This window comes from Epinephelus fuscoguttatus, linkage group LG14, assembly GCF_011397635.1.
Source record: "Epinephelus fuscoguttatus linkage group LG14, E.fuscoguttatus.final_Chr_v1".
Taxonomy (NCBI): domain Eukaryota; kingdom Metazoa; phylum Chordata; class Actinopteri; order Perciformes; family Serranidae; genus Epinephelus; species Epinephelus fuscoguttatus.
In genome coordinates this window covers 9846538-9870348 of record NC_064765.1, presented here as the reverse complement: position 1 = coordinate 9870348, position 23811 = coordinate 9846538, and the positions used below count along the sequence as shown (strand labels likewise).

Genomic DNA, 23811 nt, shown 5'->3' with positions numbered 1-23811 from the left:
AGAAGAATGGGCAGGCAGCTGTTGGATGGGAACAAACTCAGGAGCACGGAAAGGCTGATGAGGCTGACGCAGGGCAGGTGTGTCTCTGGGCAAATGAGGGAAAGGCACTAATTGGAGGAGTGAGAACAGGTGAATGAAACTAATCAGGGCGGGACTGACAAATGCCCTGCGTTCCAATACCCATACTACCATACTGTTTAGTATGCCTGAAAAAGAATTAGTGTGTCCCAATACATAGTATGTCAGATGCAGTATGCCAAAAGTACCAGGATGTTCTACTACATCCGGTCATATTTCACAGTATGCATGTCAGCATGCTTCTTTGGCCATTCTGACCCACAATCCTTTGCGCAGCAGAAGTTACGTCGCACTGACTGAGCTGCGTGTACAACCAACACCCACACTTCCTTTCATACATGGTTTATTTAATTTGAGATACTAAGACACTACATATTAGGACGGCAATGATCTGATTATATACTGTCACATATCATACAGTTTTGCAACAACACGGTTACAACATTCAACTTTATTGTGATTATAGTATAATCAGTGTTAGGGTTCAACTATGACTACAATATAGAAGATTCTACCAGTATAGGCAGTGGTGTAAATAATGAATGAATATGACTAAATATGAATACACTATGGGCCAGGTATGAGCAGTAAAGACTAGTAAATATATAAATAGTAAAAGTCAAATACATATTAAGTAATGGAGTAAGAATGTGCAAGTATGTTACACTACAAATAAAAGTAATGTGAATGTAAGGCTGCTTCACGTGCAGACAGAATATAGTGCCTGCAGCTGCATAGCTGTAAATATATTTAACATCAAACATCTGCCAGCAACAGAGTGTGAAGGGGGTTAATGTGCCTACTGGTGACTAGTTCAATAGACAGGTCACTAATAATAGGCTTGGGACTGTTTACGTGAACATGTCAGTTTATTAGAAACAACAACATACTTTATGACATAACAGCAACACAGCTCTCCGGCACCTCCGACGGTATGCACGACTCTGGCGAGCTCGACGAGAGGAGATTTGCTGCATCTCCGAAGTACACCAACACAAAATATTCAAATGTGGCGCTACGGACGGCGGCAGAAGTGAGCAAGAGGGTCGGAGTTCAGGGAGCGATGTGATGGCGGATGTTGTGTGTCCCAATAGTGTGCATACTGCATGCATACTGCATACTACACTACATACTTTTTAAGGGCAGCTGCAGTACATACTAAAAGTATATAGTAGAAGTATACGATTTGGAACGCAGGGAGCGTGTTTCTCAAAGTCAAGGATCCTTCCTTGGTAGGACGAGTCCTTCCAAGAAGGCTCCTACAGAGACAAGGCAAGAGTCCTCCCTGGCAATCAGTGAACATACATTGGTTTCAGGAAACTGTGATAATTCTGACACTCTCTAATGTTGATATACAATTTGAACAAATGTAAGCAATATTTTCAAAGTCATGTAACTTTAAAGGGGAATTTATTTCTGGATTGTACATAAAAAAACAAACAGGTAGGCTAAATGAAACTTTTGTGGCACTAGCGCTCCATCTCTGCTGTGGATGATTTATTTAAAAACTTGGTGTAGGCAAATTGTGCACAAAGAATTGTGGGTACTTTATACCTGCTGAGGATACACACATGCATTGTTTAAAATTCTCTCAACGAAGGACTCTGGGTGTTTCTCAAAGTCAAACCCTGCTCCTCCCCAGTTACTTTTGACCCCAAAACCCAAGATGGCAACAGCCAAAATGCTTCAAAATGGACGTCCAGTATTTTGTTCAGTCTGCTGTTGGTCCCAGACACCCTGCAAAAGAAAACTTTGAATATTTAAATCCACAATGTCTTTTCTTTTGGTCACTACCCCAAGATCATGAACATAACTGACGGCTGAAACATTTAAACTGATTGTAAATCTCAGTCAGCTTCTGCAGGAGCGCCCTGGGGTGTTTTATTTTTGGAGAAAATACTCAGAGCAGATTTGAGTCAGAGCACAAAATTCTGCTTCCAAAACATGTTCTGTACAAATCTGTCCCTCACTCTCAAATCTCAACCTCCAGACTGACAGCTTGAATTAGTTTTTTTGTGCGCTCACTTAGTTTTTTTTCACTCGTGAACTTCCATATTTTGGTGCCAATATGCGTGTGTGTAAGAGATTGCAGGAGTCAATCAGCCTCTCTGCACATGAAGGTTTCAGTCTGAGTGAATCTGCAGAATGAGAGCAGTTATTATTGCCGGGAACCTGCAGGCAGATTGCAATGGCAGCCAGTTATCAGTGCACCTCACACTCTAAAAATACCCTCCAGATGACATCCTTTTGTGCCCCTACCATCGCCCCCTTTCTCCAGCCATCAACTCTGCTCCACTTACAGCACAAAATGAATCTCCTTCCTGCTCGGCAGTCATCTGCTCTCCTCCTTCAACTTGATATGGCACTGAGGAAGATAAGTGGCAGATCGGGGAGTTGCAGTGCTGTTGTGTGTTCTTTCAAACTATTACTGTGCTCAGGTCACTGCTGCTTTCAAACAGGAACACTGGTGTTTTCTCTTTTCTTTAGCCACGCTGTTTGGTCTAACACTTTACTCCAAAGTGAAAAATCTTGGCAGTCATTTAGCATAAACATTCACAGTCCTGAGTGAACTTTACATCAGTAATATCTTGACTTTATATCTAATTTTTTTATGCCTATAACACTAATGGGCCTTCACGTGTCAAGAGTTTATCTGAAGCTCCTGCTGATGTGATAAGGTGTCGCTCCCACCAACAAACAAACACTCGGCTGTGGGAGATTGTTCTAATTTTACATGTAATTTGCTGCTGATTAAACTGTTGATGGCTGGCCAGAGGCTGATTGTTGCCATGGTTACCGCTCTGCTACAGTGCAGCATGCGGATGCCAGTAACAGACAGTGATGCTAAAACTATTTTCCTGTTTGAATATTTTTCTCTGGGCATGTCTCAACCCACCATATGGACCTTGTGTTGTCAGCTGCTGTTTCTGAAGTCAAGAAGACTGAACTTTGCCCATCACTGTCAGATGCACTCAGGAAAATAAGACGGTTTGAACACCTACAACTCCATGACAATTAGTGAAGTCCACGTGCTGATGAAGATGACATGTGATATAATTGGACCCTTCAGGGGCAGCTGCAGGTTGCACCAGATGTTCTTAAGTTCAAATTGAGCCTCATTATATAAGTGTTTATGGAGTGGAGATCTTTGCATCACTGAGTCTGAAGGGTAGCTCTCAACTGCTACATAGCTAACTGAACCAACTGATAAAAGTAATGCTAGCTTGCTAACATATCAAACCAGTATTCAGTTTCAAATGTCTTTTCAAGTGAAGTGAAAATCATTTCTTTAGCCCACTACCACAAAGGACAAATCAACAACTCAGTTCCTGTTCCAGCTGGAGCTCTGCTAAAACTCTCCGCACAACAGGAAGGAAATGGTAGAAACTTCAGGAGAAGATAGAGCCCCTCTAGTAGAACATACAACAATGGATTTGTATCCTAACAACAGGATTACACTGCAGTTGGTCCAATGCTAACATAACAAATCCAACACAAGATGTTCAGTAAAATTAGTCCAAGAACAGAGTCCAGTAGATTAAGTCCAATGGAATAAGCCCACTTTATAAGTTCTGCTTTGGTGTGTCGCCATGACTGGGATACACACTGCAAAATAAAGTCTATCAGGGTGATTACTGTAGAGGCACGGAGAATCCCTGCAGCAGCACAAGTAGAGGACAGTACAAGATATTGTTGCACCTCGTCGACGCCTCAGCAGGTGTTTTCCATTAAAGGTCTTTGGTAACACACCTGTTGTGACGTCACTGATGAAGCTGCAGCCAGAATGCTTCAAAGTCTCAAACAGAGCAGTACAGCTGTGCTTTTATGCTAGTAGCATTGATTTGCATTTAAAGCAGGAACACTACATGGGTCTCCCAAGTGGATTCCACAATATCTGTTAACTTCAAACACCATTATAAAAAAAAAATCATAGGTCTACATTTGTACAGTATATATGCTAAATAACAAATCATGAAACAGTATGTGAAATCTTCTGAACATCACTGTGTGTGTGTGTGTGTGTGTGTGTGTGTGTGTGTGTGTGTGTGTGTGTGTGTGTGTGTGTGTGTGTGTTCACTGTGGGAAACACATGGGTGTTGAATTATTGATAGTTTATAATGTTAAAGGATTCAGCTCCCTTACAAAGATAATGTGCACAGTTGTATACTGGAGGTGAAGTTAATTTGCAACACTATTAGCGCCTTGAAAATTAGACTTTTACTTTAACATAGCGAGGGCTGTCGTGGTGAAGGAGTATCCCTGAGGTGATTAATGGTGGATCAACACAGCGATATGCAGTATTACAGACATTTTTTTTATTGTTTTTGCAAATTACTTCATTTATACTGATTTTAGTGCTTTGTAATTAAGCTTTATTGCTTGTGTAGGAGCCAGAATATGTAGCCTATTTGACCTCTGGTGTTTATTATTTGTTCAGGCTGCACATGTTATTTGGTTACTTTCACTTCAGGTAGCAATGGGCACAGGTGTGGTTTAATATTATTTTACCTGTTCATTCACACCTGGCGTGGAAGCTTTTAGACAAAGAGGGTGAGTTTTGGGTTCGATATTTTCTGTTGACTGCAATCACGTAATCACATCACATAGTATTTATTTCATCTTATTTAATGTGCTTTAGTTATCTCAGCTGTTAATTTAATAAATCATCATAAACACATCTTTGGACTTCAGTATAGATTTCTTTGAACAAGTCACAGTTGAGAGCCTACTCAGCCTCTTAGCAGATCTTTTCATTGATAGTACAGTAAGGTTATTTAAAGGCATATTGTTGCTTTATAAATAACAAAGATGAAATTGTTTTAATAGAAATTAAATAATTGTTCATTGGTTAATGCAGAGCACAGAAGGGCGATGAGGCACAATGAGGGATGCAACGTTTTTTCAGCTGAGACAACTTAAGTGTTGCTATGATACAGAATATCTGGTGAAGTAAAAATGTCAGAACAAGGTAGAGTAGTTGCTTTGGATGTTGTTGTTCAGCAATGTGATGGTTGGTCTTTGTGGTATTTGTCCAGCCCCTTCTCCACTGTGATTGGACGGCTGGGTAAAAAATGAAAATGGCGAGCGGCTGCAGTGTTTTACCCAAAGTTAATAATTTTTTATGTCTTGGCGACCCAAAAAAAACCAAGCAAACATGTAGGGCTCAGCGCAGAATAGATACTCAGCACCTCTACACACTGCTGGCATTTGAAGCAGAATAAATACTTAGTGCTCTCAGAAAAACATTTGAAAAAAACAATAGAGCCCTATGGGTATTGCAATGTTGCAGTTATCGTGACAGCCCTGCTGATTTTTTTCAGGCCACTTGTAAAGTTGTTATTGCAAATATGTTAGCAAACAGTTGCGTATTTACCCATTCAGCAGAGACAGCAACATTAACATTCATTTGGTTTAGTTTAACATGCAATCTTCTTTTAGCTCCGTTTTGGACTCCACCAGTGCTGCCTTCGAATGGGGTTATGTTTACCATGTTCATGAGAGAAGTCATACATATTGCCCCCTCTTATGTCATCACAACCTCATAAGTGGAAAGTTTCTCAATGCTTCAAATTCACAAGTGGCGTTGTATGGAGTACTTATCCATAGACAGTATATTACGTACAGCAGGAGCAGGCTGGTGTCCGACATGGAAGCAATGCACTGCTGTGGATGGGGGTCAGCAACAAAGCATATTTTAGCCACCCAAAAAAATCAGTATCAGTTTAAGGGTATGTTATATTGAGAGTATTTTCACTGCTGTACCTTTCCATTGGACAGTGATTTCCAACGGGAAAATGAAGCCATGATATCACTCTCTTCAGAGCCAGACTCCATTGAGAAAAACAGTGATTTAACATCAACATCACTGAAAATCCAAACTATCCCTTTTTCCCCAAACTTAACCACAGGCTTTTGTTGCCTAATCCTTAAGAACTAAATATTAAGTTTATTTTGAAAAGAGACTGTGTGCATTTAACGAGCTAATGTCTATATTTTGAAAAGACAAACATGTGTAACACGCACAAATTGACAAGACATCCCTGAGCATTCAAAACCTACACTGGGGGGCTACCTGGAACGTCATAGTTTGAGGTTCAGGGCCACTGACCAAGTGTCTGTATTTGACGAGTTGGGAGTGAGAACATGTCTGTAAAATGACAAACAAGCAGTAACTTAAAGACTATTAACCTCCTATAAAGGCTTCACTCTTTGCAGCACCAGCAGGAGTAGGTGCTTGTTTTTCTGCAGGCATAATACTTCCACATGTTCTTTTCCAATATTTCCAAGGTTACTTGGCTCACACAGCTCAGAGACCCAACACTCTTAGATACAGTAGGCCTGCAGCTGTATCTCTGCATGAATGTGAAGGCCATCCGTGGGCAGCGCTACACTTTATGTGCTGCTGTATTGTCACACAGCTCTCAGAGACTGTTAGGATCCACGTGACAGCTGATGGTAGTTTCAAGAGTGATGAGGGAGAAGTGGCACAGCGTGGGAGTGAGGAGGTAGAGCATGTACTCCAATCACAGAGGAGCCTCTCAAACAGTGACTGCACAATCAGTTTCTCTGGGGTTTCCACTTCTTTCTGTGCCCCAAATCTCTCCCTCAGACACACACACACTGTAGTTATGTTCAGTATAGAATCTAAAGCTTCTGTAAAGTCTGTCTCTCTTCATCTCGCTGTCGTTCTCTCTCACATACAGTTGCTTGTTCTTACCTTCCCTTTTTGTGGTAACCAAGTGATGAGATGCTCTCATTAACCTCGTCTCCAGCAGCAGCAGGCGGCTATTTTCAGCAGAGAAGCAGTCAGAATGTATGCAAGCTGTCCAGCAACAAACAGCAGACAGCAGTCAGGCAAGGTCAGTGACTTGCTGGTGAAAAAAGCTGAACATTGAAAAGTTTAACAGACAGTTATACAGTATATTTCTCAGGAGCTGGTGGAGACCAAAACAGAGCTAAAAGAAGAGTGAATTTTGGATCTATCCATCAGAAAGCCAGAAAGCTCCAATAGGATGCAAAGAGCAACTGCAACTGAAGTGCTTGTTGGATGCTTGAACAACACCCAAAACTGCAACCACCCACCTTTACGACTTTGAAATTGTGAGCATTTATACTTGTGCGGTGGTGTGTCTGTGTCACTCTGCAGTTACACCTCCAAAACACTAGTTGGCGGCGGGTTTCTGTGAAGTGCTGTAAAATTTAGTTGATTGATGGGGCTGCTTTATTTTTGTTGTTAAAATATTACGTTGCAACCAAGTACTGTATGGTTTTGACACTTTTCTAGCTTGTTAAAAAGGGACATACAGTTAAAAAAAAAAAAAAAAATCTGTAAAATTTTAGGGATGCTGGGATTCAATTTAGGGGTGCTTCCCCCAAAAATGGGCTAGAAACACCTGTGCTGTGAGCCAAAACTTGAGCATGTGCACAAGAAAGAGTCTGAGTGTGTTTGTTATTGTTCCCTCTTTAAAATGCTGTTGTGTCAGCAGAATCACAGGAGGAAGCTGAGTGACGAAGACACGATGTTTCCCAGCGGAGTGACAAAGCACACCAGACATACCTGAGAGCAGAAAAGCCTAGTGTGGCAATTACAACTGAACACCAGCTGTTCCAGGATCCCCGTCAACATCTGGAGCCACCAGAGCGTTCCTTATTACCTGTGAGATTTCTTTCTTTTTTCTTTTTTGCCCTGTGTCCTCTCATACATCTTACTCATCCTCACAATGAGGCCTTCCTGTGGTTCAGACTCTCCAGAGAGACTCACTGCCAACTGCTCGCACATTACAAGCTTCAGGCGGCGTGGTTACACTCCAGCTGTTGCTGTAACACACAGCATCAAAACAACATCAGTCAGTGTACCGTGGATAACTAAATGTGATATTAATTATGTGACATTATGTCTTGTAAGAGCAACTGTGCGTTGACTAATACATTTTTAAGTGCTGATTAATTTAAAGTCTTATTTTCTGGGACAGTTTTAATTAAAGCAGAAAAATCTGTAAATAATAATTAAAATCCACAACCTTAAAGACTTACAGAGAGAATTAGGGCCATATTGAGAAAATTAATAAATAAAACTGAGATTTTGAGAATAAATAAAATCGTTATTTCAAGAAAAATTGTGATATGACAAGAATGAAGTCGTAATGTAATGACAATAAAGTCATACTATTGCAAGAAAAAGACTGTAAAGTTTGAATTTCACAACAAAAAGTCATTATATTACATGAATAAACTTGTAATTTAATGGGAATTGAGTAAAACTATTTCAAGAAAAAAACTGCAATATTTCGCAAATATGGTTATAATATTTGAATAAACTCAGAAAGTTTATGAGTCACAATGTCACAGTGTGATATCATGACTCTTTTTGTGCCATAAAATTCCAACTTTATTGCATAATATTACAATTTTTTATTGTTAAATTTTGACGTATTTCGTGTAATAGTATGACCTAAGTCTTGAAATAATCCGACTTTATTCCCCTTAAATTACGACTTTATTCTCGTAATATTAGGCCTACAATTTTTTCTTACTTAACTGCTTAAAATTACAACTTTATTTGCGCATACTACAACTTTCTTTGAAATTATATGACTCTTTTCTCAAACTATAAGAATGAAGTCATACTATTTCAAGAAAAAAGTATATTATTAGACAAATCTCTAGTCCTAATTTTACGTGGAAAAAATGTCAAAATATTATGTAAATAAACTTCTAAAGTTCATGTGAAATTACGACTTATCATGTAAATTCAAACTTTATCATGTAATATTATGACTTTCTTGTTTAACTTTGACTTAATTCATGTAATATTGTGACTTCAATCTTGAAATAGTACGACTTTATTCCCCTAAAATTACAACTTTATTTTCGTAATATTAGACATACAATTTTTCCCCCCACAAAATTACAACTTTATTTGCGTATTCTACAACTTTTCCGTGAAGTAGTATGACCTTTTTGTCATACTGAGAATAAAATCATATGATTTCAACAATATGACAACATATGATTTTCCTTAACATTGCAGCTTTATCACATAATATTATGACTTTCTCGTTAAACTTTGACTTAATTCACGTAATATTGTGACATCAATCTTGAAATAATGCGACTTTAATACTCTTAAAGTATAACTTGATTCTTGTAATATTAGGCCTACAATTTTTTTCACCAAATTACAACTTTATCTGCGTATACTACAGCTTTTTCTTAAAATAGTTTGACTTGATTCCCATGAAATTACAACTTTATCCATGTAATGTTATGACTTGTTCTTGTAAAATTCAAACTTCTTCTTACAACTTTATTCTTACAATGTTAAATATTTATTTACAGATGTCCCAGTATTTCTCACAAAACAACTTAATTCACGTATACAACTTTTTTCTTGCAATAGTATGACTTTAGTCTTTTTAAATTACGACTTTATTCTCATAATGTTTTGATTTTTTTTCTCAGAAATTATGACTTTATTCCCGAGATCTCACTTTTTTAATGTCAGTTGATACTCCATCATAAAGACTAAATCCAGATATAGATTGAAGTTTTAAATTTAGTTTAAGAGGTCTTTTAAACTTTGCTAGCAAGATAGTGTGTGGTGATTTATTCTGCATGTATGAGGTTAATTTCTGCTGTGAAAGTTCTTTCAGTTTTTATTCTACATGGTTGTAAAAGGTGTTAAATCCCTTACACCTCCTAAAACCTGGAGACACTGAGTGACTGAGTCATTCACAATGCCATTAGTGAGTCATGTGTGTAACGGGAGCTGGGTGTAAGGATATAAAAATTTGATCTGAACAGAAATTTTCTGTATTTTATTGCTTTCTACCGACCCCCCCTCCTTTAACGTTACACTGTTATGAGTTTTGTCTCCTGTGTAAAATCCAAACTACAGTAATTGCCTTTGTAATAGAAGCAACACCTCCTCCTCGTCTCATGAAAACTATAAATCACTGCATCCCCAAACCACATTAGGGATTCTGCAACATAATGCCTTTCCTCATTTGTGAAGTCGGTACAAACAGTATCTACAGTCTTCAGCTCAGCAGCCCGCAGACGTGTCAGAGTGTCAAGCTATTGAACCCTCTGGCCACTGATTAATGAGTCTCTCTCCTCCCTCAGCCCTCTTAAAGGTGCCACTGAGTTGTCATTTGTTTTCTTGTCTGTGTCACCTGAGGGGACAATGTTGAATCCAACCCATATGCCACATTTGGATGTGTTGCACAGTGGATGATAAATGGTTTGTGTCTTGATGGTATGCATTAATTATGCTCCACAGATAGACACTTAGATAGTCACAACTAATTACCAAACACTTCTCTGGAAAACAGCCTTTGCTTATTAAATGAAGCAAATTGTAGAATTCATCAGTGCCAACATGGTTAACCCCTAAGAATTCTCTTGAAAGCAGCAAATGTATCAGTGTTTAAAGGGACAGTTCACCCCATAATCAAGAATACTTACTTTCCCTCTTAGCTGTAGTGCTGTTTATCAGTCTAGATTGTTTGAGTGTGAGTTGCAGAGTGTTGGAGATATCAGCTGTAGAGATGTCTGCCTTCTCTCCAGTATAACAGAACTAGATGGCACTCAGCTTGTGGTGCTCAAACCAGTTACTCAAGATAATCCACAGACCTTGATGTGAGAAGTTTCATACAGGAACAATTTTAACCCATTTAACAATCTAGACTGATTGATAGTACTACAGGTAAGAGGAAAAATATGTATTTTTCATTGGGAGAATATTAAAGGACCACTGTGTAGGATTTAGTGGCATCTAGCGATGATGTGATGAGGTTAGAGATTGCCTGCAGGCAATCCAAGCTTGTAATAGAAACTGTGATGGCCTTCAGGTGATGTAAAAATGTGAAAGGCCCTCTCTGGATCCAGTGTTTGGTTTGTCCATTTTGGGGCTACTATTGAAACATGGTGCAACATAGCAGACTGTGGAAGAGGGCCTGCTCCCTGTGTGAATATGAAGGGCTCATTCTAAGCTAACAAAAACACGATTCTTATTTTCAGGCGATCATAATTTATACACTAATGAAAACATATTTATGAATATTATATGGTTGGCTGTGGCTCAGAAGGTAGCGAGGTTCGTGTACTTATTGGAGGATCCCCAGCTCCTTTACCCTGAATGTCTAAGTATCCTTGAGCAAGATACTGAACCCCAAATTGCCCCTGGTGGCTGTTCCATTAGTGTGTGAGTGTGTTAAAAACTGAATAGCAGGTGGCATCTTGTATGGTGTGTGAATGGGTGAATGTGACTCATAGTGTAAAAAGCGCTTTGAGTGGTCAGAAGGCTAGAAAGGAGCTATACAAGTACAGTCCATTTACCATTTATATTCCATTTCAGCCAACAGAGTCACATAGATTCAACACACTGGACCTTTAAGTGTTTGTTTTGTGGCAGTTTTCCAACTTAGAGGTCTCAAAAATGGTTGTGGACTCTCTTTAGTAGGTAAAACAAACCTTAAGTTTTAAAGGTTCAGCCCAGTTCAGTCAGTCAGTTCTCTGAACCTAAATAGTATTCATAAAAAACTTAGGAAACTTAGGAAGGACTTGACACAAATGCTGGTGCAACCCAATCCTATATGGTGAAGAAACTGTTTCTAAAAATGATGTACGACCATAAATCAAGGAGCTAAACAACCATTAAAAATGGGGAATGCGCCCGTGCAATACGTGAAATAAATTCATATTACACTGCCAGGCACCCAGACACAGACAAGGATGGAGGAACCCACCACCTAAAGAGGATGAAAACAATGTTTTACCAACACTCACACATATTTTGGCTACAGTGAGATGAGATGAGAAAGCCTTTACTGTAGGTCACTGCCACAGCTGAGCACAGATCAGTATTAAATTTGATTTCCTTAATGGGTTTAGTGTAATCCTCCTCAGATGCATCTGTCTCATGGTGGAAAATGCAAGCTACATGCAATGGTTGGCTCATGACGCATTTTCTCACGTCACTGAATCTCCTTGAGGCTGTTTACACATGTGTTTTTGTCTATTGAAGCCCCTGTGTGTGTGTGTGTGTGTGTGTGTGTGTGTGTGTGTGTGTGTGTGTTTTTCCTACATTGTCATCCACTCATCATATGAATAGTGGTTTTATTCCTTATGTATACGTGAGTCCCGTGAGGCTCTGCAGTAAGTGATTCTCCCAGCTTGTCACTGCAGTGTTCTGAGGTTTATGGGCAGCACAGTGGCCGTGTCGCAGTGTGGCGTGCGAAGGAAAGCAAAGGGAGGGGTGATGCACTGAGTGACATAAGAGGATGAGGTGCGGTTGAAACTGGATCAGTCGGACAGTGGGTCACTGGGCCGGGGAACACCGCTGTTTCTGCTGAGCTCAGCTTATATTCCGACACCTTGACTGGAAAACAGTTTCCTGATCTTTATCGGCATTTTATGACTTCCACTGAGGCTGTGAAGGGCATGAATTACTGCGTCAGAGGTAATTAAATGTGTCAGTGGCTCAAGATTAACTCGCCAAGAGTTCTTTGGACACAATGAACTTTTATTCCATTGTGTTTGACTGCTTAAATCATCTGTGATGGGCACTTTCTGATGCAAGATAAACTTTCCCAGCTCTTTTCATTCAGCAGACTTTTTAAATAAACCTCCTTAATGTCTCCCTGCAATTACATTCCTGTTATAGTCTGGGACACAGAGCACAAGCGGTGCTAAAAAACACTTTACAGACACGACTAACAGGGGAGGAAAAGAGGTCATATTCAAACGACTTCATCTGTTGCTCTGCTTGTGTTTGTTTTATGTCACTGCGTTTAAAGTAAGCATGCTAAATTTAAGGAAAATCTGCAGCGGCGTCTCTTCATTTAATGGAAAACACACAAGTGCATGTGTTTGCATATTCTGTTTGTTTCTTGCAAAGCAGCAGGGACAGGTTCACCGGGGGTTTTGCATGCTGTCGATTAGTTCAGGAGCGTTCGTGGTTAATAGTGTGCTGCCTTGGATGCCTCTTTATGGGGCTCTGTAAATGTGTCAGGCAGCAGCAGGGGAAAGCCAACTCCTCTGGTCCCTCTAATTGGATTTACACGTGTGGAAGAAGGCCTGGATTCATTTGGAACAAAAGACTTTATTCTACTCATCCTACACAGTCCAACCTATTGTTCAACACTTTCACTTCTCTGACTTCCACGTTGGAGACAGACCAAAAGTGCAGCCAAGAATCGCCTCAGCTTGTTATGATGATAAACATGTTAGGAAGAGGACGGTGTGGTTTTAACAAACTCTGAAGAAAGAAATCAACATATAATAAATGCACTCCTCCTCTGTGCCAACAGCCAATATTAGAGATGGCTCTGACATTTGTAAGAATACAAGCTAAGCGTGTGTTCGCCACCCACAGTAAGTTTATATTATTAAGCGTGCGCATTCAGGATGAGAAACCCCCACGGTGCTGTGGAAGCTGTCAGAGCATCCCAATGCAATCAACACTGACACATTTTTATTGTGCTGGCTCTGAACGCCTGCATATTAATTTTAGAATGAAACAAGTGCAGAGTCTCTGCTTTAATTTGAAGGGGGGTTTCCACCTATGAGCACTGTAGAAACTGTAGCCACTTTAGCAATCAGGTTCAAGGGATGGCAGTGCCAGTAAGGTGGTCGGTCCACCGCTTTAGTCCAAACTGAAATATCTCAACAGCTATTGGATGAATTGGCACAAATTTTGGTTCCGATATTGATGTCCCTGTCAGGATTAATTGTATGTACTGAAAAAAAACCCAACAATGGATGAACTGAGGACTATTGGGATGTCCATTTGAAGATAAATCCTTGGACAGTTCAAGACTCTCAGCAGGTGATCGAGGCAGCAAAATAAATCCTCTGATGCTTCAGGGCAGAGCACTCGACCAACACAGCATCTGTCAGTGGAACGAAAATGTTACCGTCCTCAGCCGTCAAGAGACAGTCAACAAACCCTGAGGCTTCTTCTGGAGAGTGGAAAGTTTTAACAGTATTATTCACTGTGATCTAGAGGGAAGCAGGATAAATAATGGCATAGTCAGCCCCATCAGTGCTCTGAAGTCTCTTCCCTTCTTGGTCATAGTCCCAGCGTTTTTTCTGCATCACAGCGGCAAAATCAAAGAAGAAGTCAATCCTTGCTCCAGATGTCAGATGTCTTTAAGCCGTCTGGCAGCATCTATCACCCTTTGACGGTCACTGAAGTTGTGGAACCGCACTATCATTGCACAAGGGCACCTAGACATCTGGACACCCAGGATCCTGTGCGCTCTTTCTAGCTTAATGCGGCTGCCTTTAGTTTCCAACTGTAGAAGCTGAGAGATCTAGGACTCTGTGAACTTAACTGCATTCGTCCCTTCCAGTTTTTCCTGAAGGCCTACAATCCTTAGGTCTTTGCGTCGTCCTCTAATCTCATAATCCTGGAGACATTCTCTTAGTTGGTTTGCAGTTTTTTCTAAAGAGAGCAGACACTGTTCAGCATTCGTCGATGTGTTTTCCACCACTAGGATTCTCTGCTCCACCTCGCTAACTTGATGAGAAACCTTCTTTAACCCTCTTTTAAACTCTGAGATATATTCGCCAGAATGTTATAACATCTTCCCTAATTTTCTATCCATCATAGCAGCTAAATTCACCATCATTATCTCAAGAGCTTTGGACAGACTCGGGTCAACTTCCAAACTAAGTGTGTTAGCTGCTGGCAAAGCATCATCGTCTTGAGGGGAGGCTGCTGGTGACTCATGCTTTTAAGAAAGTTGTATAGGAGGCATTTTGGCCACAGGTTAATGGATCCAAGGACATGACCTGAAGTATATACACCACTCTGCTTTATATTTATCACCAGTAAGCATAATAAAGGCAGTATTGCAGGATAGCATGCCAAAGCTTCGACAAAACATGGCTAACCAGTTGCTTGCATTACCGGAAGTCAGGATGAATTGTAATAACTTTGGTGATCTCTAACTCTTTCTTAAGCACTACCAACAGGTGCAATACATTGTTTTATTACCAAAATACCTGAAAAACTAATGATATTCACATCAGCTGTACTTAAATTAGTGCTAATAGCAACTGTTAGCATGCTATGACACTACACTAAAGGACCCTGACACACCAAGCTGAGGGTCGGCTGTTGGTTAATGTCAGGCTGTCAGCCAGCATCTGTCGCCCTAGTTTTTACCATTGGCACTAGTCTGCCCTTGTTGCCTGTTTTTTGGCTGATTCAGCATGTTGAATCCATTTTGGCCACAATGGAGCCTGTCAGTGAGTCACTCTGACTGGCTATTCAGATCTGTCCTCAAGAAGAGATACAGAAGTAAGGAAAGCAAACAAAAGGACAAAGGACAAAGGACAAAGGTCAGAGTTTTTAGCTATTGAGCTCTTTAGAAGAAACAGCTTATTTGTGTTGTTTTCTGGCGCACGGTAAATATAGTTCAGTCAGGAACACTTTAGTCAAAGAAAACTTTATTCCCATCTGCAGTATTATATTTGGCAGTATGGCTCTATTCTGGGGCCTCTGTCTTTCCTCCGGCCACGCCGAAAGCCTTGTCCAAGTGCCTACGTGGAAGCAAACCTCTCTGCCCTTCCATGTGCATACATGGAAAGCCTAAGGCAGGGAGAGCAGCAGCAAAGACCCCTCTGGAACAAAACAGAGCAGCATCAATGACAAACAGAAATGACATTGATAAGTCAGACACAGCATGAAAAGGAGGAGCTGGGGTGGAGGCAGGTTGCAAAGCAGCTTGCAGAGGAAGCAGCAACAGTAGGCAGGCCAGAGCAGTTTAAATAGGGTGCCCCAAATGAGATTAGCCAATTGGTTGCATAGAAAGGAATCATGTGATCTATCAGCTGACTCCCTTCCATCAGTCAGCTGCTCCATCAGTTGATTGGGTTGTTTGAGATCGGCTGATGTAGCTGGAATATGAGCTGAGCTTGACATTGGTCCGTCCTGAACTAACGCTATGCTCAATTTTGTTCTTGCAACATCAGGTTGTGTTGTTAATGTGCTAACTGGCTAACAAGCGAAACTGTCCTGTTAGTCTCCTGGTTTCCCTTTATGAATGATGAATACAGACTACCACTGCCTGCTGGGATGGAGAGTTATTTCCTCTCATGCAGGCACAGAACATTCATGCTGGCTGGCCACTGGTTGTAGTCTTTGCAATGTCCTAAAGTGCGACTTTACTTTCACGTTTAATCAACTTGAGATGATGCAACAGTCCTGGGTATTTTAAGCCAGAACATGATCTTTTCCTGACCATAACCATGTGGTCTTTGTGTCTGAACATAACCATGATAACCAGGGTTGTAGGTGTAAGGAAACATACGTAAATATTTAACATACCTGCTGCATAAGAGCGTACAGATGTTACATGTTCGTGGTTTGCAGAATCACACAGTTCTGGCACAGGGTTGCTCAGTCTTTGTTATTTTGTCTTCCTCTTCTGTTTGAAAAAAACATTTTGATTCTCTCTCAGGATTGCACAGAACAAGACATTTTAAAAAAAACATACCACTCTCTTCTACTTTCCGGCTCCACATCAGAGCAAATACAGTAGGTTTTATTTTGTGGCTCCATTGATTCGTCGCTCCTCCACTTCACAGTTTCATATTTCAGTAAAAAGCAGTTTTTACCTGAACACGCTGTGATCCCCTGAGGAGACGTGCAACAAAACACCAAATAACCCCTCATCTGTGCTCACAATGTACCTGAACATTCATCCCATCTCATTTAAAAGCAGCAGCAATCTGTTTGTTTTGTTTTATTTGTGGCTCAATAATTCACCCTCATCCAAAAAAGAACACAGCTCCCCGCTGCTTTCACCCAAACTTCAGTTCAGATGCATTAACACTTAGAGCCCCGAGGAGGCCATTAACGTGCAGCACATGCTCACATTAGTGCCGACACTCCTACGTGCAGATCTGAAGGTGGAGTAGGCGAGAGGTGTTGAATCTGTGTGACATTAATAAACTGTGAAACAAATGGCATCTTCTGGTGTCTCATTTGCTGTCAATGGCATATTTAATGACGAGACATCTGAAACACACAGAAGTCTTTTTGGTGTGTGGAAGCCTAACGGAGCTGACAAACTCAGTCTCCTTCAAAATTAGGTTTAAGAAGAGATGCTGCTTTGTGTCTGGGAAGGATTACTGTTGTGGCTCCTGTGTATGTTTGGACTGGCCTCTAGTCTATTGATTTCTGCTCCTCTTGTCTGTCAGGTTATTTGATTGGTCCGACAGTAATGTCTGGATCTGTACGCACACGCTCTGGTGTCCTGGATCCAAATTAAATTTGTGGATGATATCTCCCAGATCCTGCAGTGACTCTGACTTCAAAGTTTATATGTCTGGAGGAATCAGTGATGGAAAGTAAACAAGTACATTTACTCAAGTAACTTGTTCTGCGGTATTGAGTTTAGATGACAGTGAAGAATGTGGAGCTGATAATATATCTACTGAACATCTAAAATATGTTATATGCTTATTTGTTGTCTGTGAGACTGACTCCATGGAGCCTGCCTGACTCTATTATTTCTGCATTATTAGTGCCCGTTATTGAAGACAAAGCTTGCACAATAAATAGCATGGAAAATAGGCAACCATTTTAAGAGAGGAGGAAATATTCTAACACCTATTTCCCTTATTAAACAGAAAGAATCCATGTTTCTCTCTGTCGCCCAACTAAGTTAGCTTCATTTTCTTATCTCATCATAAAACGCACTTCATTCAAACTTGACAGAAACCAAATAAAACTCACTAAACCATCTCAGTCAGTGTTGTTAGTCATCTAAAAATCACTGTCTTTGGTTCGGTTGAAATAAACCCTTAATTCACTGAGTTAGATGTGAAAATGTGCAGAGCCTTGTGTTGTTTATCCCCACGGTCTCTCAGTGCCTCTCAGCTGTTCACTGAGAAGCAGCTCTCACTTGTTCTTTGGAGGCAGCTACAGTGACAAAGCAGCATGTTTCAACAAACATGCAACTCATGGCAACAACAGAGGTCTTGAAGAGAAGATTGCACACACTTCACAGCTTCACAGTTTATTTCAATCAGGAGAGTCGTTCTGAGAGAAAAGAATATTTATTTACTTATTTGTTTATGTGCACATAAGTATGAGAAATGTGAAAAGTGTTTGGCGATTAGACATGATTATTTTCTTCTGCCGGTCATTAGGCATGGCTCGATTGTTAACTCTAATATCTCTGATACAACCTTAAAGAAGTGATTCCAGTAGTCGGACAGTTTTGAGCATGACCAGGACATGTGTGGGAGATTACAGGGTGATAATGAGTGTCTTTCACAGGAATCAGTAATCTCAGGGTATATCCTTGACAATCTGGATTTACTGTAGTGCCCCCTGTGCAAAATCTTGAACTGAATAAGCTGGAGATTTGGACAGGATGAGCAAGTGTTTATTTCTTTCAGTGTCTCTTCCAGTAATTTAACTTTTTATAGTAATTTGTAGCAACATAACTGTTGGAAATCAATTGTAAACAGAGGCTTTGACTGAAGTTTGATCCAGACCATCATAAAACTGAAAAGTAATAGATTGCTTGTTTGAAAATGTAATTAAATAACTGCTTAATTGTATTGCAAAACTACAGCGTTACAGACATTTCCTGTTACAAAAAAAAAAGTAATCTGAGTATTTACTATGGAACGCGTCAGTCCCAACACTGCCAATTATAAATACATCTATTCACTGTGCAAAGATGTCAATACCTTTGATCACGTAAAAGGCAGCAGTGGGCCAAAATGGAGGTCTTAAACTAGTGAGTGTGACAATGACTGTTGCCATTTTCTTCACCACACCAACTTGTGTATTTTTTCCTTTAAAGGAAACTTTAGACAAATACAATAGTCAGAACTCCACGTGTTTATGTATTGTATAGATTCAGAGGTCTAATTATAGAGCGACGCAGACACATTGCCACAGGAGTATATATGTTCATATGGCGTAGGCTACAGTGTAGGTGACGGTGTAGGCTCTGCTCAGAGCATACCCACAACTATAAATAAGCCTTTACTCTGTTTGTGCTCTCTGCAGGCCTGTGCTGCTGAAATCCCATCTATCCTGCCTTATTTTCATCCATGACCAGAATGGGACTCTTACATAAGGTGGATTTTCCTTGTTGCTTAAAATGCCCAATGCCCATGTAAGTAAAATCATTCATGACTCAGTGACAAGTGATGCTCACGCAGGCCTCCGCTGGTGTCTGAGAGGCAGGAAGGATTGTCGGAAGCTGTGGGAGGACAGGACAGAAAAGTGTGAGGGAACAGCCTGAATAGCAAGAGGTGGGAAGCACACAATGGCGTATCATTCACGGACAGACACCCACACAGACACGCACTCATCAGAACCCTCAAAAAATGTATTTACGTAACGAGCTTCCTGCCCGGAGCAAAATACATGAGTAAACCTTATTCCTTTACAAAAATAAACACGAAACAGTCGCCTCTTTCGGATGTGACGTGAAAGGTTTCTCTTGTCTCAATGTACCTCTCAGGATACTGAGCGTCAACATCACTGTCAAGACGCCAAACGCATTTACATGAGGTAATTCATTGATTCAGGAAGATGCCTCATTGAGCGATCAAAGACGTAGTCTGTAGGGAAGTAGTTAGGAGCCTGAAACATGTCCACCCACTTGCGTTATAGAAGATATTTATTTTTCTCCACAGAATTTCCAGAAAATCTTTAAAAAATAAGGACGTTAATGGTTTGAAATGAACCAACTTTCAAATCTTTCAAATAAATCATGAGCTCCAATCAAAAGACTCAGAAATAATTTATGAAATCCAGACAAGATTGCCAGTGCATCCCAACTCTGCTCCCTATACCTTCATTAACTCTGACATTAAGTCAAGACAGGCTTTTCACAATATCTTTATGGAACATTCAAACACACTCATTATACGTCACCCTCCATATGTCATCTGCAAAACACACTTTCCTTATTGGGCGGTCTATTTAAGCTGCAAAATCTTCCCAGCTGCCCTGCATCAGTGCGGGTGCTCGCTCTGTGAGCCCCACCTCCACCTCAGCATCCAGCTGCAGGCTCTGGCTAAGGGGGGAAATATTTAATCATCAGTCCCCAGTATCTCATGGAAACATATCTGCGAGGAACAAAGAGGCTCAAGTCTAGACTCCAAACTCTAACTACGGACTGTTGAAATAAATACTTAAAATGTGAGTTGTCTGACTGATATATTTGTATTATGATATATTCAGGGTAGGAGTTTAGCTTTTGTTTTTTCTGTCTTTAATATGAGTAATCCTATCTTACCTATGAAGTGTATTTTAATGGATTTTCTGCATGGTTTGAGGATTGTTTTAAGGGATAACAATCCATTAAGATGTTCTAAATAGTATTATGGTCTCCTCAAAACTTTCACCTTTATTAATAATAGCTGGTCAGCTCTGACCTATTCTGGTTCAGTTACTGACATTAACTCAAGACAGGCTTTCACAGTAAGAGACACCTTCATGAAACAGTCCTCTGAGGGTCGACAGAAGGAGAACGCAGACACTCCAGATGGGATTTGAACTCACAACCTTTAGACTGTGATGTTCTTTCTCCATCAGCTGAGGTGTCAGAACTCTGTGAGGGACTCTGAGTGTCACACAGTGAAGATCTAAACCTCAGTTTCTCTGCAAGACTCTGTATAAGTGTATATTCATTAATTTATTTGTTTATTAGGATCCCTGTTAGCTGTGCCCTGAAGTGCAGTGTGTCTTTCTGGGGTCCATATTTAAAGCATATATTAAATCTGTCAAAGGATCATTCTTATGAAGTGGAAAGTATGGAAGCTAAATTATTTTTGTTTAACTGCCTGGCTGAAGGATTTCATAGTCTTAATAATGATGGAGCGTGCAGCCTCAGCCCTACAGGTGCTTTATAGAGATGGTTTGGATGGACCATGGACACTCATCAGAGAATATATAAATAGAGGCATATATATCTGGTTTAAGGACTGTTTTGAATGCTAAAGATAAGCCGGTACTAGGAATAGGATTCTGAGGGCAGAAACCCTCTCAAGACAGAGTGGTGATATAATGGTCTACTGAGCACGTATCATTATTGATGTATTTTAGCCTGTGATCTCTGATGAACTGTCATTGTGTTGTGATTTTTGGTCAGTATTAAAATTAAATAAAAAAGCATATATTATTAGTAACAATAAACCATAAACCAAATTTGAAACCATACAGTCAGCACAAAGCAAAATACAAAACAGTTTTAAAGGATTTCAGTCTGAAGGCTGTAACTGAAGTTTCTGCTGCTTCAGTTTGATCGTCTTTGTCTCCTTGGTTCCTAGTGTTGATCCATGCCCGAGATGGTCCAGTGGGGAAGGACACTGCCCAGAGATGCAGGCTTGATCCCCACCAGAGGTAGGCCACAGGTTTCATTTGTCTGCCCCAAAGAAAAAAGAAAACTAAACTAAAAATTTCAAATGTTGCGATCACAAACGTCTGTTTCATGTCAATTCAATTTGCGGATTTCTGAATTTCATCATCGACTAACAAGAAGGAAACAGAGAACACAAGTCCATTTGACAGGTTGTGCGAGCTCAACACTGCACTACTGTTAAAAATACAATTTTTATCCACCCCTACAACAGGAAATACTTTTTCCCTAACCTGTTATAAAGTGTGAGCTGCACATGTGAGCATTTTTGATTTTCGCCTCCGTCCAGTCCTTTGGTCTTATCACATTTAACCATAGTTGTCTTTGTTTTTGTTGACGGGCAGTGGCGGCTGGTTTTGAGCCATGACTTCTTCTATTCTGCCTCCCAATAACACAACAAGATGTCATTTTAAGAGTCCTATGTAGCCTACAGCTCAGGAGTGGTGAGTCATGTTATGCCTCCAGCTAATGAAATGACGTCATTGTGACATCAGCCCTAAAATGGTCTTTACAGTAAACCTGCCTTATTCAGACTTTTTAATGGATCATCTGCGTGTTTCCAGTTAAAACTTGTACATTTTGATGGATGCAGTCGTAGAACCTTAGAACTTTCACTTCAATTTAAAATGTATTAAGGTATTTTTGAAGTTTAAACCCTCTGTAAAATGTAGGAAATAACATCACAGGTATCAGCTCCTTAATTTGTATGTTAAAGAGCTTGAAATTTTCAATTAAGATGCAAATATGAGTTTAATTAATGGTAATTAATGTAGATAATATATGACACTCATGCTGCTTTTTCTTTTCTTTTTTTTATCTGACAGCCTGAAATACTGTTTTCTTCAGTGGAAAAACATGAATTATACTGTGATCTGCTTCACAGTGTACAACTGTAGAGAAAGAGAAACGTTGGTGTTGGTAGGAATTCATTGGAAGATGTAGTTTTCAACCTATTTTCAACAATTTCTCAGCTTTGAGGCTTTAATAATATTATCACAACACAAGAAACATACACTGGGCTGGTTTCATTTTCAAAGGCTTATATTCCTTTCTTCATACTTGACATGCAGTGTTGCTTGTAGTCTACTCTTCAGTGCAGTTTGGTGGGGAAAAATCCATAATCCTTATTCAGAACAACAAAAAGCACCAAATGGTTGAGCCAAAGCCAACATGAAAGCTAACATGAAGCTGTGCTGCAGTCTGTCAGTGTTCTCTTTTTTCCCTCTTTGCTGCAATCGCTTGCAACCCCAGTTCATCACAGACACACAGACCTGAACTGTAAATTTTTAAAACATAAACTTTACCCATGTCAGACTGTGTTGTCAGGGAGGCTTTTGCTAAATCACTGGGCTTTTTGATGCTTGTGAATAAGGATTGCGGATTTGTCCCCTCATTAATAGTACTGAGCTCTAGAGAGAAAGCTGGAGCTGCCTGTACCGTATGAAGAAAAGGACAATATACATAAACAGGTGTTTATTATCCGCCCACTCACCAGAAGAAAATGTTGCCGTTGTATGTTTCTGCACACCACCAGTACATTACATTTGCATGTTTCATATATATCACATAAGTGTTTCTGAAGTGACGTAGTATATGAGCCATCGGGAGGTGGAGGGGGTGGTGGATGATGTAACACCTGTGAAGCGGTGCCCCTACAGAACACTGTTTGAGACCAACAAACAACAAAACAGGTTGCAGCTTTTTTTTCCCCCAAACATTGGTGTTTTTTAGCAACCGGATGCTGTTTTTCCAGCGGCATTTTAGCCCCCAGAAGTGGTAGTATTTCCTGAGACATTACTGCATTTCCTGTCAAAATAGCACCACAAAAAGTGCTTGTTTTTATCAAGACATTGTGCATTTACTGTCATGTTAGTGCCAAGGAGGCAGTTCAATCAGGCGAGACAAAAGAATGAAGTAAAGATAATATTTAACACAGAATACGAGTGTACAGATTAACAGATTTTTGTGCTGATTAAGATTTAACAGAAGTCTTTGGTGATTGGACACCAGAGGAGATATTTTGTGATCGAGGGACAGCTGAGCGGCAGAAGGATAAATCCCTCCATAGAGTCCAGGCACTGGTGATGGTGGTGGTGGTGGCTGATGACTCTGAGGCTGATGAATCCGTAAAGACTAGGTGGTGATGTGGAGGTGGAGGGTGTGCATGATGGCAGCGAGAAGGAAACTGAGGAGCAATAACATGATGGACTGACAGAGAAGGTGTGTCACTGTGCTATTGGTTGATTGTGAATCAGCCGATGACTCAAATGACAGACCCAGACAATGACACCTAAAGATAGTGAGTGAGCATATGTGCAAGGAGTGAATG

At 40.3% G+C, this 23811-nt stretch overlaps 1 long non-coding RNA gene across 1 annotated transcript; it reads left to right on the top strand.

The window, feature by feature from the left end:
* Window positions 1-7575: 7575 nt before the first annotated feature.
* On the top strand, window positions 7576-19368 carry LOC125900606 (uncharacterized). Its single transcript, XR_007450867.1, has 3 exons — window positions 7576-7735; window positions 19121-19191; window positions 19276-19368. It is a non-coding gene; the product is annotated as an uncharacterized LOC125900606 (long non-coding RNA).
* Window positions 19369-23811: the final 4443 nt, after the last annotated feature.